The 13168-nt window shown below is 35.8% G+C and overlaps 1 non-coding gene across 1 annotated transcript; it reads left to right on the top strand.

Annotated features, from left to right (window-relative positions):
• The first annotated feature begins 775 nt into the window (after positions 1-775).
• Positions 776-882, top strand: LOC141662380 (small nucleolar RNA R71). Its single transcript, XR_012550500.1, has one exon. It is a non-coding gene; the product is annotated as a small nucleolar RNA R71 (small nucleolar RNA).
• Positions 883-13168: the final 12286 nt, after the last annotated feature.

Below are 13168 nucleotides of genomic sequence, written 5' to 3'. Positions count from 1 at the left end.
TTTTCCAGACCTTAAGGTAATAGCCTTGACTTGCTCTTTAGCTTCCTTCCTGCCTGGTACTTCCATGTCACTGGGAAGAGTGCCAGGTTGACGATTGAGCACTGCATTGGCTAATTGACCGATTTGATTTTCCAAGGTCTTGATAGAAACCGCCTGACTCTTGCATAACAGCTTAAGTTCCTCAAAATCAGCACTAGTAGGTGCAGCCGTACTTCCCTGTTGAGGATATGATTGCCTTGTAGCATACTGCTGTGGTTGCTGGAATCCAGGTGGGTTAAACTGTTTACTCACTCCTTGCTGATATGGTGGCTGAATAGCATTCTGATTATTCCCCCAGCTGAAATTTGGATGATTTCTGTTGTTAGGATGATAGGTCGCTGGCACAGGCTGCTGTTGTTGCTGATAATTATTCACATACTGAACAGATTCGTTGACCAGAGAACACTGTTCCGTAGCATGAGAACCTGCACAAAGCTCACAAACCATAGCTATTTGATTAACTCCATATGTAGCCAAAGAATCAACCTTCATTGATAGCGCTTGGAGCTGGGCTGCAATAGCGATGGCTGCATCAACTTCCAGAATACCTGCTACCTTGCCTGACGTCATCCTCTGAGTTGGGTTTTGATGCTCAATTGCAGCCATCGTCTCTATAAAATTATACGCCTCAGTATAGCTTTTAGCCCATAAGGCGCCTCCAGCTGCTGCATCGAACATGGGCCGAGATTGGTCCCCCAAACCATTATAGAAACCAGTGATCACCATCCAATCCGGCATTCCATGATGTGGACATTTTCTCAACATTTCCTTGTAGCGTTCCCAAGCCTCGCACATAGATTCAGTAGGTTGCTGCGCAAACTGAGTAAGAGCACTCCTCATAGCAGCAGTCTTTGCCATCGGATAAAACTTCACCAGAAACTTTTGCGCAAGATCTTGCCACGTAGTGATGGACCCAGCTGGTTCAAAATATAACCAGTCTTTAGCCTTGTCCCTCAGTGAGAATGGGAAAAGCCTCAACTTGATAGCCTCATCAGTCACGCCATTATACTTAAAAGTGCTGTAGATCTCGACAAAATTCCTTATGTGCATGTTGGGGTCTTCAGTTGCCGCTCCTCCAAAAGAAACAGAATTCTGCACCATCTGAATAGTGCCCGGCTTGATTTCAAAGGTGTTAGCTTGAATAGCCGGATGAAGGATGCTTGACTGAATGTCATCAATTTTAGGCCGAGAAAAATCCATAAGAGCTGGATCAGCTTGAACAATACGATCTCCCAGGTTTACTGGTTCTTTCCGCTCAGTTCCTGAATCTGAATCCTCAAAATCTAACTTCTCCGTAATATCAAGAACTTCATCTGTCTCCTCAGCTGTATCTAAAGTCCTCTTGTGAGCACGAGAACGAGTTTGCATAAACGCTTGCTAAAGTACCTGAAACACAACCGGAAACAATAAGTAACTACTACGTCCTAATCACTGAGTCCTAATGACCAATGATGGTAAGTACATAAACTAAACAAATACGCCGAGTCCCCGGCAGCGGCGCCAAAAACTTGTTAGGGCGAAATCACGCACTAATATTCACGCAAGTATACGCGTTCGCAAGTAATATAGAATACTTTCTAGTTCGTTCCCACAGAGACTCAGACTAAATTATTGTCTAATTAAACTCACTCACCAATGTATGATTACTTCTCAATGTTAAGACACTAACACTTAAGATTGTTGATTAAATATTAACTATAATTAACTACTTAATTAATCACTTACTTAACACTTCAAATTATCAAAAATAAAACACTCATGAGATCACAACTTCATTATTACTTCCTTCAATAGCCATTGTTATTACCTTTAGCATGTGACAGTGATGATATTAATCGAATAACACAAAACTGATAAAAGCCAACTTTTATTGTACTAATACCATTCTACCAAGCATCCACAATTAAGATAGAAGTTGAATAGTCATCAATTATGTTGAGTTCCTATATGTCTACAGAAATTGACAACACAACGATTTAAGCACAAGTTATTCCTTTTGATTACATAGGGAAAATAAAACTGTTAGAGTTACCCACTAATCATGCACAACATACATGAACCTATGCTAGCATGGCAAGTTCTAAATCTCAAGATCCACCGTCGCTTCACAAGAGATTAACACCCTATCTTATATGTTCGCGACGCACATAAGACGAATACGCACAACCAATACTAGATATCATACAATTATCACACACTAAAGTATTAAACAATTAACTAAAGAATTCCATAATAAATCCGTTGCAACCCCATGATCACGATTAGCCCATAATAGCACATATCGTCATCATGGGTTCATATGAAATCATGATAAACAAACACAAGAAAATAATAACTAAACTAATTATATTAAAATAGAGTACGTCACAAGAGTAAATAAGTTCAAAGTAAGAAAACTAGCATTCAACGTTACAACGAAACAAGAATCACAAGAAAATATGCTTCCTCTTCGTTGCGGTGTGCTAAATCGGTCTTCTTCCTTATCTCCTTCGCTCCTTGCGTAAAAACACAATCTTCTTCAATCCACACTTGTGAAAATGTCTCAAATCTACTTATATAATAGTCCCATAAAACTCAGATTACATAGAAGTGGAAACCAAACAGAAGTAGAAGTCCTGAAATAATATATTTTTCCCCGACCCTGCGCGGCCGCTCAGCTTGCTGCGCGGGCGCTCAGCAATGCTGAGCGGGCGCTCAGACCTCTACTGGAAAAAATCTGATTTTGCTCCGTTTCTTCGCCGTAATCTGCCCGTTTCTTTCCTCTCGCAATGGTGAACACATGCCAAGGCTTATTCTTGATGATTCCTCCCCCGAAATGCAACTAATACCCTGAAATGAATAAACACTAGAAAAACGCATCAAATACACAAAATGTTTGATTTCAAGACACCAATTTAAGCCATTTTAAGACGTTCTAAGTGGTATAAAATGCCACTTATCAAATGTCCACAGACTTTTCAGCCTTGTTTAATTCAAGCTTAGTGGCAGTGGCCATGGGAGTTTTTGCAGATGAACATTCCATTAAGTCAAACTTCTTTAAAAGATCATAAATATATTTAGTTTGACTAATGAAAATTCCACCACTAACTTGTTTAACTTGTAAACCAAGAAAATAAGTTAGCTCTCCCATCATGCTCATTTCATATTTACTTTGCATTAACTTAGCAAACTTTTTACAAAGTTTATCATCTTGAGAACCAAATATAATATCATCTACATAAATTTGAACAAGTATTGTAGAGCCATTAACATTTCTAAAGAAAAGAGTTTTGTCAACAGTACGTCTTGTGAAGTAATTATCTAGGAGAAATTTTGATAAAGTCTCATACCAGGCTCTAGGTGCTTGCTTTAGTCCATAGAGTGCTTTCAACAGATAATACACATGGTCTAGAAAATTTGGATCTTCAAACCCTGGAGGTTGGCTCACATAAACTTCTTCCTTCAATTCTCCATTCAGAAATGCACTCTTGACATCCATTTGATAGACTTTGAAATTGGCATGGGCTGCATAGGCTAGAAAAATTCTGATGGCTTCAAGTCTTGCAACAGGAGCAAATGTCTCATCAAAGTCTATTCCCTCTTGTTGAGAGTAGCCCTTGGCAACCAATCTAGCTTTATTCCTTATGACAATGCCATTTTCATCCATCTTGTTTCTGAATACCCATTTTGTGTCAATAGAACTCTTATTCTTTGGCTTGGGTACCAGCTTCCATACTTTGTTCCTCTCAAATTGGTTTAGCTCCTCTTGCATTGCTAAAATCCAATCTGGATCCAGTAGAGCTTCTTCCACTCTCTTAGGTTCCTCCTGTGATAGAAAACTACTGTATAGATATTCATCTTGAGTAGCCCTTCTAGTTTGCAACTTAGATGTTGCATCACCAATGATTAGTTCAAAAGGATGATTCTTGGTCCATTTCCTTTGAGGTGGCAGATTAGCTCTAGATGAGGTTGCCTCAGTATTGTCATGATGTGAGATAAAGTATTGATTGGTTGAAACTCCCCCTGAGTTATCGGTTCTTTGCAAGGAACTGGGAGTTCTATCAACTGATGATGTAAATTGATTCTCTGTTGATGAACTATGATCAACGGATGCTCCATTATGTACTTCAACGGATGATGCACTTTGTCTTTCAACGGATGCTGCATTACTTCTGTCAATGGATGTTGAATTATGACTTTCAACTGATGCAGCATTTTGTGCATTATCCAAAGGCAGATTTTGAATCCTTTTTGAAGTGTCTTCTCAATCATTCTCATCTTCACTATCATCACAATATATCTCAATGTTGTCAAATTTGAGTCCTTCATGATGTCCCTCATATGTTAGTCCATCAATCTTTTTATCATCAAACACAACATGCACAGATTCCATAACAATGTTGGTTCTTAGATTGTAGACCCTATATGATTTTCCAGCAGAATAACCAACAAATATCCCTTCATCAGCCTTCGTATCAAACTTGCCTTTGTGATCAGGTTGGTTCCTTAGAGTGTAGCATTTGCAACCAAAGACATGAAGGAAGTTTAAGGTTGGTTTTCTTCTCTTGAACAATTGATAGGGAGTCATGTCCTTTGCCTGATTGATTAGAGAAATATTCTGAGTGTAACATGCACAGTTAACAGCCTCAGCCCAAAAATATGTTGGGAGTTTTGACTCTTCAAGCATTGTTCTTGCAGCTTCAATTAGTGATATGTTCTTCCTTTCCACCACACCATTCTGTTGTGGAGTCCTTGGAGATGAGAACTCATGCATGATTCCATTTTCTTCACTAAACAACCTCATGGTAGAATTCCTGAACTCAGTTCCATTGTCACTCCTAATATTCCTTACCTTGAAATCTGGATGGTTGGTGACTTGCTTGATATGATTGATAATGATTTCACTAACTTCATCCTTTAATCCAAGAAAATAGGTCCATGAAAACTTTGAGAAATCATCTACAATCACTAGGCAATATCTTTTCCTTGAAACTGACAATACATTGACTGGCCTAAAAAGATCCATATGTAGTAGTTGTAATGGTTCATCAATTGCTGATTCAAGCTTCTTACTGAATGATGCTCTCTTTTACTTTCCTTTCTGACAAGCATCACATAATCCATCCCTTGAGAATTCCACTAGAGGTATTCCTCTAACTAAGTCCTTTTTGACTAGATCATTCATTATCTTGAAATTCAAATGGGACACCTTCTTGTGCCATAGCCAACTTTCATCTGGACTTGCTTTGCTAAAAAGACAAGTAATTGATTCTGCATCTGTAGAGTTGAAGTCATCCAAGTACACATTCCATTTTCTAACTCCAATTAGAACCACTTTGTTGCCCTTCTTACTGGTAACAACACAGGCTTCAGAATTGAATGAAACAGTATTCCCTCTGTCACATAATTGACTGATGCTCAATAGATTATGTTTGAGACCATCAACTAATGCAACTTCATCAATGATGACATTTTCTTTTGAAATCAAGCCATATCCCATAGTGAACCCTTTGCTGTCATCTCCAAAGGTTATGCTAGGGCCAGCTTTCTCCTTGAACTCTGTGAGCAGGGTGAAATCTCCTGTCATGTGCCTTGAACAACCACTGTCCAAGTACCATAGATTCCTTCTTTTTCCCTGCACACAACAAAATCAAATCAAGTTGATTTTGGTACCCAAGTTTCCTTGGGTCCAGCCTTGTTAGTCTTTTTCTTAGACTTCATACTTCCTGCACCTTTTGACTTAGGTAACTTTGAGTCAACCTTGGTCTCAGATGTAGTTGGTTGAAGTGTAGGGTTAGTCATAGAATCATTTAGCACATTTGGTTGAATTTGATAAGGCATAGATTGTGCAAACACATTATTCCACATAGGCATATTATATGGCATTTAAGGCATACTAAATGCAGCAAAATAAGGATTATTAACATATGGCATGTTTGCAAAATGTGCATGAGGATTATGTTGAGACATAACAGGCATAGCATGTAGTGGTGACATAGACATGTTAGGCATGGAAGGAGTTAAAGGCATGGGAGCATTCTTAACAGATTTGCAGTTAGCAGATAGATGATTAACACTACTACAATGCACACAACTTTTTCTAGGAGCATACTTATCAGGTGTGTAGTTGTTGTATTTGTTAATCCCTACCTTCCCATTTCTATTAGATTTTCTTTCAGTTTCCTTTTTATCCTCAACCAACTTAAGCCTATTTTTCAACTGATCTAAAGTCATGTGTCCTATATTCACCTAACTGGCATCTTTGGATGTGCTAGCTTCTTCTTTGATAAAGTTCTTGGAAGTTGAACCAAACTTCTTATTGAGATTTTTCAAATTATCCCTTTTAGAATCATTTGCCTGTTTTAATTGATAAGCCTTCAACGGATGCTCCTTTTCTTCCTTCAACGGATGGCTTTCATCATCCGTTGATTCCACATCCATTGATAGTCCATCAATTAATTCCATTTCCTTTTTGTTTTTCTTCCAGGCATTCTCACAGAGTGATTCAATTCCTTGAACCTTGACAATTTGAGCACTAACATCCCTAGATGTTCTTGTTTGTCTTAGTGGTTCTAGTGTTTTTCTTGAATTTCATCTTTACAAACCTTCTGGACAGAAAAGCCAGATGTTCATCAACATCATCAGAGTCATCTTGACTGGAATTGTCTTCAACCTCAGCTGCTTGCTCCTTTCCCTTGCTTGATTCAGATTTGCTTGTGCCAATTTTGAGATTTGGCATTGTCTTTTCTTCATTCCTGGCTTCAGTTCTCTCATTTTCAGCTACAAGTGCAACTGATCCACCTTTTCTCTTTCCCTTCTCCAACATCTCATCTTGCTCCATTTCAAGTTCATAGGTCTTCAAAACTCCATATAATCTTTCAAGTGTGCAGTTCTTATAATCTTCAGAATTCCTTAGTGAAACAGTCATAGGCTTCCATTCCTTTGGTAGAAACCTCAGAAATTTTAAGTTGGAATCCTTGACTTGGTACACTCTGCCATACAGTTTCAATCCATTCAACAGTTTCTGAAATCTATTGAAGGTATCATTCAATGATTCTCCTTCTTCAGAATGAAAATATACATATTGTTGAATGGGAAGTTGCATTTTGTTTTCTCTAACTTGTTCAGTACCTTCACAGATAAGTTGTATAGTATCCCAAATTTCCTTAGCAGTTTGGCTGTTAATGACATTATCAAACATATCTTTGTCTAGGCCATTAAATAGAATGTTCATGGCCTTCTTGTCCTTGTGAACCTCTTCAATATCTTCATCAGTCCATTCTGCTTTTGGCTTGGGAATAGACTGTCCAACAGCAACTGTGGCAGTGGCAGCTGTGGCCACTTTGTGAGGGATCTGAGGACCATTCTCAATGCAGTTGATGTAGCTTTCATCTTGACAGAGAAGATGTAGATGCATCTTCACTTTCCAGTGATGATAATTATCTCTTTCCAGGATTGGAATCTTCACTCCAATATCCTTCTTACTCATGATGTTAGTAGAATAGATCTTTAAACTCTTTGTATGTCAAGAGCTTGCTCTGATACCAATTGTTATTCCCAAGGAACTAACAATGAGATTTACAGAAGGAGGGTTGAATGTAAATCTCAAAACTTTTTCAAGTTTTGAGCAGTTTCAAAAGCTAAGTGTATGATGAACAGATGTGTGTGAATTGCTTTGAGCAGGTGCAGACAGATATATATTCAAGACACAAATGTAAAGAACACAAAGGCTTTAAAAACTTTTCTGGTAGATTTGTTGTTCCACCAGAGATGTGTATTTCAGAAAATCTGTGATACAAAGAATTGATCAAAGCTGCTTCCTAGTACGAACTAGATGGTTTTCTCTCTATGTTTTTAAAAACAGCTCTGGAAAATTCACTTCTAATTACTAGTTGTAACTTGGTTTATATATCATCAAGTTTACAAGTGAAGACAAAAATAAAATATAATTATAAAATAGTTCTTCACATGTTTCTTCTTCATTTCTCTATCCAATGCAATCTAAGATAATCTGTGAATCTTTGAATACTTCCTTGTTTGCACCAGAATGGAAATGCTATTTTTTCTTGATTCCTCCAAGAGGCTACCACATTCCAATTGTCATTGTCAACCCATGTGCCTCTGTCAGCTTATGAATTATCACTATCAACTGCTATGGAACTGAGCATCCGTTGAAGCTTTCATCCATTGATGGCTTTATCCGTTGATGCTTTAGTGACATCCGTTGATGCTTTAACAGTTGAAGCTTTATCCGTTGATGCACTCATCCGTTGATGAATGTTATCCGTTGAAGCTTTAGAGACATCTGTTGAAGGCCTTTAATCTATCAGTTGATACTACTTCATTTACACAAAATTACAAGGTATGAAATATTTACAATTAGCCCTCCTATTTGCATATCCACTAGTAGTCAACATGACTTATAATTTCCCACAACTTCTAAGAATTATAACTTAAATACAGAGACTGAAATGTGCTACAATACTAAACTTATTTCTAAGTAAAGCTACTCCATCAACGGATAGCCAAAATGGTCTTATCCGTTGAGGCTACAAACACTAGATTTCTACTTAAATGTTTTGTTTAACTTATCATCAAACTAATACAAATATTCCTAACATGAATGATACTCTTAAAATACACATCAACAGTTAGGGAAGTCAGTCTCATCCTCCGGGAGATCCTCGGTATGGTCGTCCTCTGAGTCATCAATAGGTGGGTCCTCCGGATCGAGAGTAGGGTCACGCTCAAATGGCATAATGTCCTCAACAGGGTTGACCTCCCCTATAGGCTCCACTTGTACCTGACAAAATAAGCAAGGTGTTACTAATTTAGAGTCGTGATTCCCTTGAGGGTAAAACTGTCAAGACTACGCCAAGTAGTCTGACGACGAACTTGATTCGAGTTCTAATTAATTCTTATTATTCTTATGTCTACGTATTTTATCTCTTATCATTTCCAAGATTTGATAACCTAAGACTCTGATACCATTTCTGTGAAGCCCCCAAATCCGGGGTCGGGGATTTAGGAGGCCACGCCATCTTGAATCCTTTTTTAACACATATCTTTGCACAATATTAGAAATACTCACGCATCTACAACCCTACACTTATTAACACACACACACACTTACAAGTTATTTTCTTAGAAATGAACAAAACATTACTAGAGTTATTAAATCCGCAAGGTGACATTTATTATAGACCAAAAATAATTGTGTCTTACCACAGGTTCAACCTTTACCTAAGGTTAGACCGACGGTCAAATATATCTTTCAACATTACTACCTTACATAAGTCATACTTATATATAGGTCGGACTAAAAATACCTGAAAACTAATCTAGCTTATACGGTCTACCTGTGGCATTGCACCAAATAATCTACGGAAAAGCTGGCCATCTTCTACTCGTTTCCCGGTTGTGAGCTATCTAACTGGCATCTTGGTTCACTGTTATGTTGTGTTATTTTAAAAAAGCAAGTGTGAGCTATAATGTCCAGCATAATAATTGACAATATAAAAAGACTGTGCAAGAATTTATATCTGAATCCATATATGGATATAAGTTTAGTTAAAGTAATTTTTCCTGGTGATACACACCTCTTCTCAAAACAATTCTTTGATTGAATTATTAGTCTGCAAATAGCTTAATGGTAAAACTAGCACCTAGGCTTGGGTTACGCTATTGTATCTCAATTCCAATTGGAATAATAGGATATTCATCGGAGCCCTACTATACGATGATCAATCATATAGCAGAATGTTAGTTCTCTACATGTAGAAGGACGACTTCCTTACACCTGGCTGTCATTTACCCGCATTCGGGCTTTATATGCTTCCCCAACTCCCGGGTATATTTTGCATACTTCGCATGTCCTTCAGTACACATGGTACCTTCTCATGCGGAAATTAAATAGTATTCTCCCCAGTATACAAAGTACTGGTTCTCTACCCCTCCTTTGTCCTTTAAGAATCCCATCATATCCCAAGAACTCAAATTCCTCGAGTTCCCCAAGCATTTTGCTTGTTGATAGGTATAACTCATTTTATATGTATATATATATATGTACTTCCGAGAATTTTCGGAGGAAGTACTAAGATGATGTGAGTTGACACTGTTGTCAATAGATAAATAAATGAGGGGGAGTTTCTTTTGACACTATAGTCAAAATATTTAAAATATTTCTAGATAATATTTTTCGACGATCCGAAAATATTAGTAGATTTTCTGAAACTCTGAAAATATTTTAAATTATGTTTTATTATTTTTAAATTATATTAAATCATTTAATAAATATTTAATAATTAATTAATAATTAATAAATAATTAAACCTCGAATAATTCTATTTTAAAAGAACATTCAAAATAATATTTATCAACTAATTTATGTTTAAGAATTTAAATTAATTTATAATAATATTAAATAATAGAAATTAAAATAAAATAATCGTCAGAGAATACTTCTCCTATTTAAATGAATATCCGAAATAATAATCATTGTTCGAGTCATTAAATATAGTTGAGGGAATACGACATTTGGATATCGTTTTAATTAAATTCGAGCTAATTAATATTTCGCAAGAGGACATCGAGTCCCCTGGAATAAAATAGCTATGGACTTTTAATCGTCCAAAACATCTCCGGGATGATTCCCGGGTTTATACTTTATATAATCTGACTGACTTTCGGTCTTTTAACTTATACATCACGCTATTACATAGCGTTAATATATTCTATGATATATGCATCGTAATCTCAATCAATATCAATACGTAAAATCTCGTATTTTATTATCATGGAAAATATGGTATTTCTACGAAAGACAATAAACAATCTTCACAACATAACTATATATGGAGTAGACTTCGTAAACTTTCCCGGGTGTTTTGAGGTGGAGGGTGCTCTCGAGTTAGTCCGGAAATCTATAATTAAGAGCATTATCGTTCTGTTAGATTTTAATCGTATATATCATTACTTGGTAATTACGCAATGCTTATAATCAATTTGCACGACTCATTTTACTCTCATCATTTTAATAAATTACTAGTCATTAACTTCGTTTTCATTTCATGATCTTTTATGTCCATTAATCTCTTTTATTTTTACCACTCGGCTCCTCTCTCGATTCTTAAGGATTTCTACTAGCGCGATCTCGGCTCCGACATTTTTATAAAATTGAAAAATCTATATTTACACTTGAAATTTATATGAAAGTTAGTATACTCTATTTCTTACTCTCTGTAAAAATTTTATGATTTCTGAATAATTTTAAATTGATCATTTATACTTCCAAAATTCATAATTCGTAGCAGTTTGTGTCGCATAAATCGTTTTCACTAAAACGGACCAAACTTTTTAACCGTAAATCGAAACCAAGAGATTCAAGCGCCTAAACAATCCTTAAAACAAGATTTATAATTATCAAGTCTTATTTTTCAAGAATTCTGTAGAAAAATTAATGTCATGATTCGGTCATTTTATCGTCGTTACGTTTACGATCCGAGTTTCGTTTTTGCTCTAAACTACTAATTACCAACCAACAATCATTATAACAACATCTAACTACTTAATAATACCAAGAACATCAAGTTTGTATCGGGACTTTGTAAAACTAAGTTAGCTCAACTTGAATTTATTTTTTGATGCCTCATCAAAATAAAGAACCCAGAAATCCTTGTTTTCAACCTTCCTTTCTTCTTCCTCACCTTGGGGTGTATCTTCATGCCCCCGACTTCTTGGTTGGTAATGGTAAATTCAACCACGAAGTCAGTGAAGGACTGGAATTTGATCGCCTTTCGAGGTTTATACTTAATATCAAATTCCCTCAGTTCTATGGCCCACTTAATCAGCCTTCCACTGGCTTTAGGACTGTGAATGATGTTTCTCAAAGGCTGGTTTGTTAGTACCTCAATCTTATGATCTTTGTAAGTAAGGACGCAACTTTCTTAAAGTCATAAACAAGGTTAAAGCAAACTTTTCTATAGTGGAATAGTTCAACTCAACAACTTTAGCATCTAACTAATGAATATTCAAGAAATCACAAAACAATCATCAAAACTAGGTTTACATCCAAGATCCTTACTTTTCTTGAAACTTAAAGCTTAAACAAAGTTTGGATGGAAGTTTATATCTTTCTTGGTAGCTTGGGACGTTGTCATCTTGATGGATGATTCTTGGTGAGTCTTTGGTGTGCTTCAGAAACCTAGATTTTTCCAAGAAATTCAAGAAATCAAGAAAAGTCCCTATTTGACACTATTCATCATCACTTTCATTAATTTATTTAACCATAAAAACCTTAAGGGAATACTCTTAAAGATTTATCTTACCTTAGTGTGATGGTGAGAAAGCTTAGGAATTATTTGTAGCATTTATCCATGGCTAGAAGTTGATGATTTGATTTTAGTTTCTTGGCTTTCTTGAAATAGCCGAATGAAATGGTGAGGAAGAGGGAGAGAGAGATTTTTGGTTGCTTTCTTGCTTGATTCTTGAATAAGTGTGTTTGATTTTGTGTATATAATTAGATATGCATATCTTTGATCATATCTACTGTTCGCTGTAAATCAAACGCGAAAATATACGCAAGCTTATGTGATCACAAGTAGTATAAGATATAAGTCAAGTTCATTCCCACATGGACTGGTTTAGGTTAATTTCAGATTATGCACTTATGCAACAATGTATGGTTATCGTTCAATGCTAAGACAAATATCAAATTGAGTTTTGATTTAACTAAGAGATTATAATAAATTGCATTAACTAAGAGAATTAAGATTGAATTACTTATATGAGAATAAACATGGGATTCTAACTTCATTCAATAATTCATTTAAAGTCATGTTCTTTACCCCTAACATGTGATGGTGATGACAGTAATTAGATAACATGAAACTAGTATACGCTAACTTTCATTATACGTATACCCTACTATCAAACATCCACAATTAAGATAGAAATTAAATAGACACCAATTTCTACAAAATAATTAATATAATTCAAGATATTTGAAAACTCACGGGATTTTTTTAAAATTATTATTATATAAGTACATTGGTCAATTAAAACCAAAACTTATATATTATATTATTTTACTAATTTTATATTAAAATCATTACTATATAAAAAATTTACAAATTTGATATAAATAATAACC

Source organism: Apium graveolens, chromosome 5 (assembly GCF_009905375.1).
Source record: "Apium graveolens cultivar Ventura chromosome 5, ASM990537v1, whole genome shotgun sequence".
NCBI classification, from domain to species: domain Eukaryota; kingdom Viridiplantae; phylum Streptophyta; class Magnoliopsida; order Apiales; family Apiaceae; genus Apium; species Apium graveolens.
The sequence above is the reverse complement of the archived record's forward strand: the minus strand, read 5'-3'. Positions and strand labels throughout refer to the sequence as shown.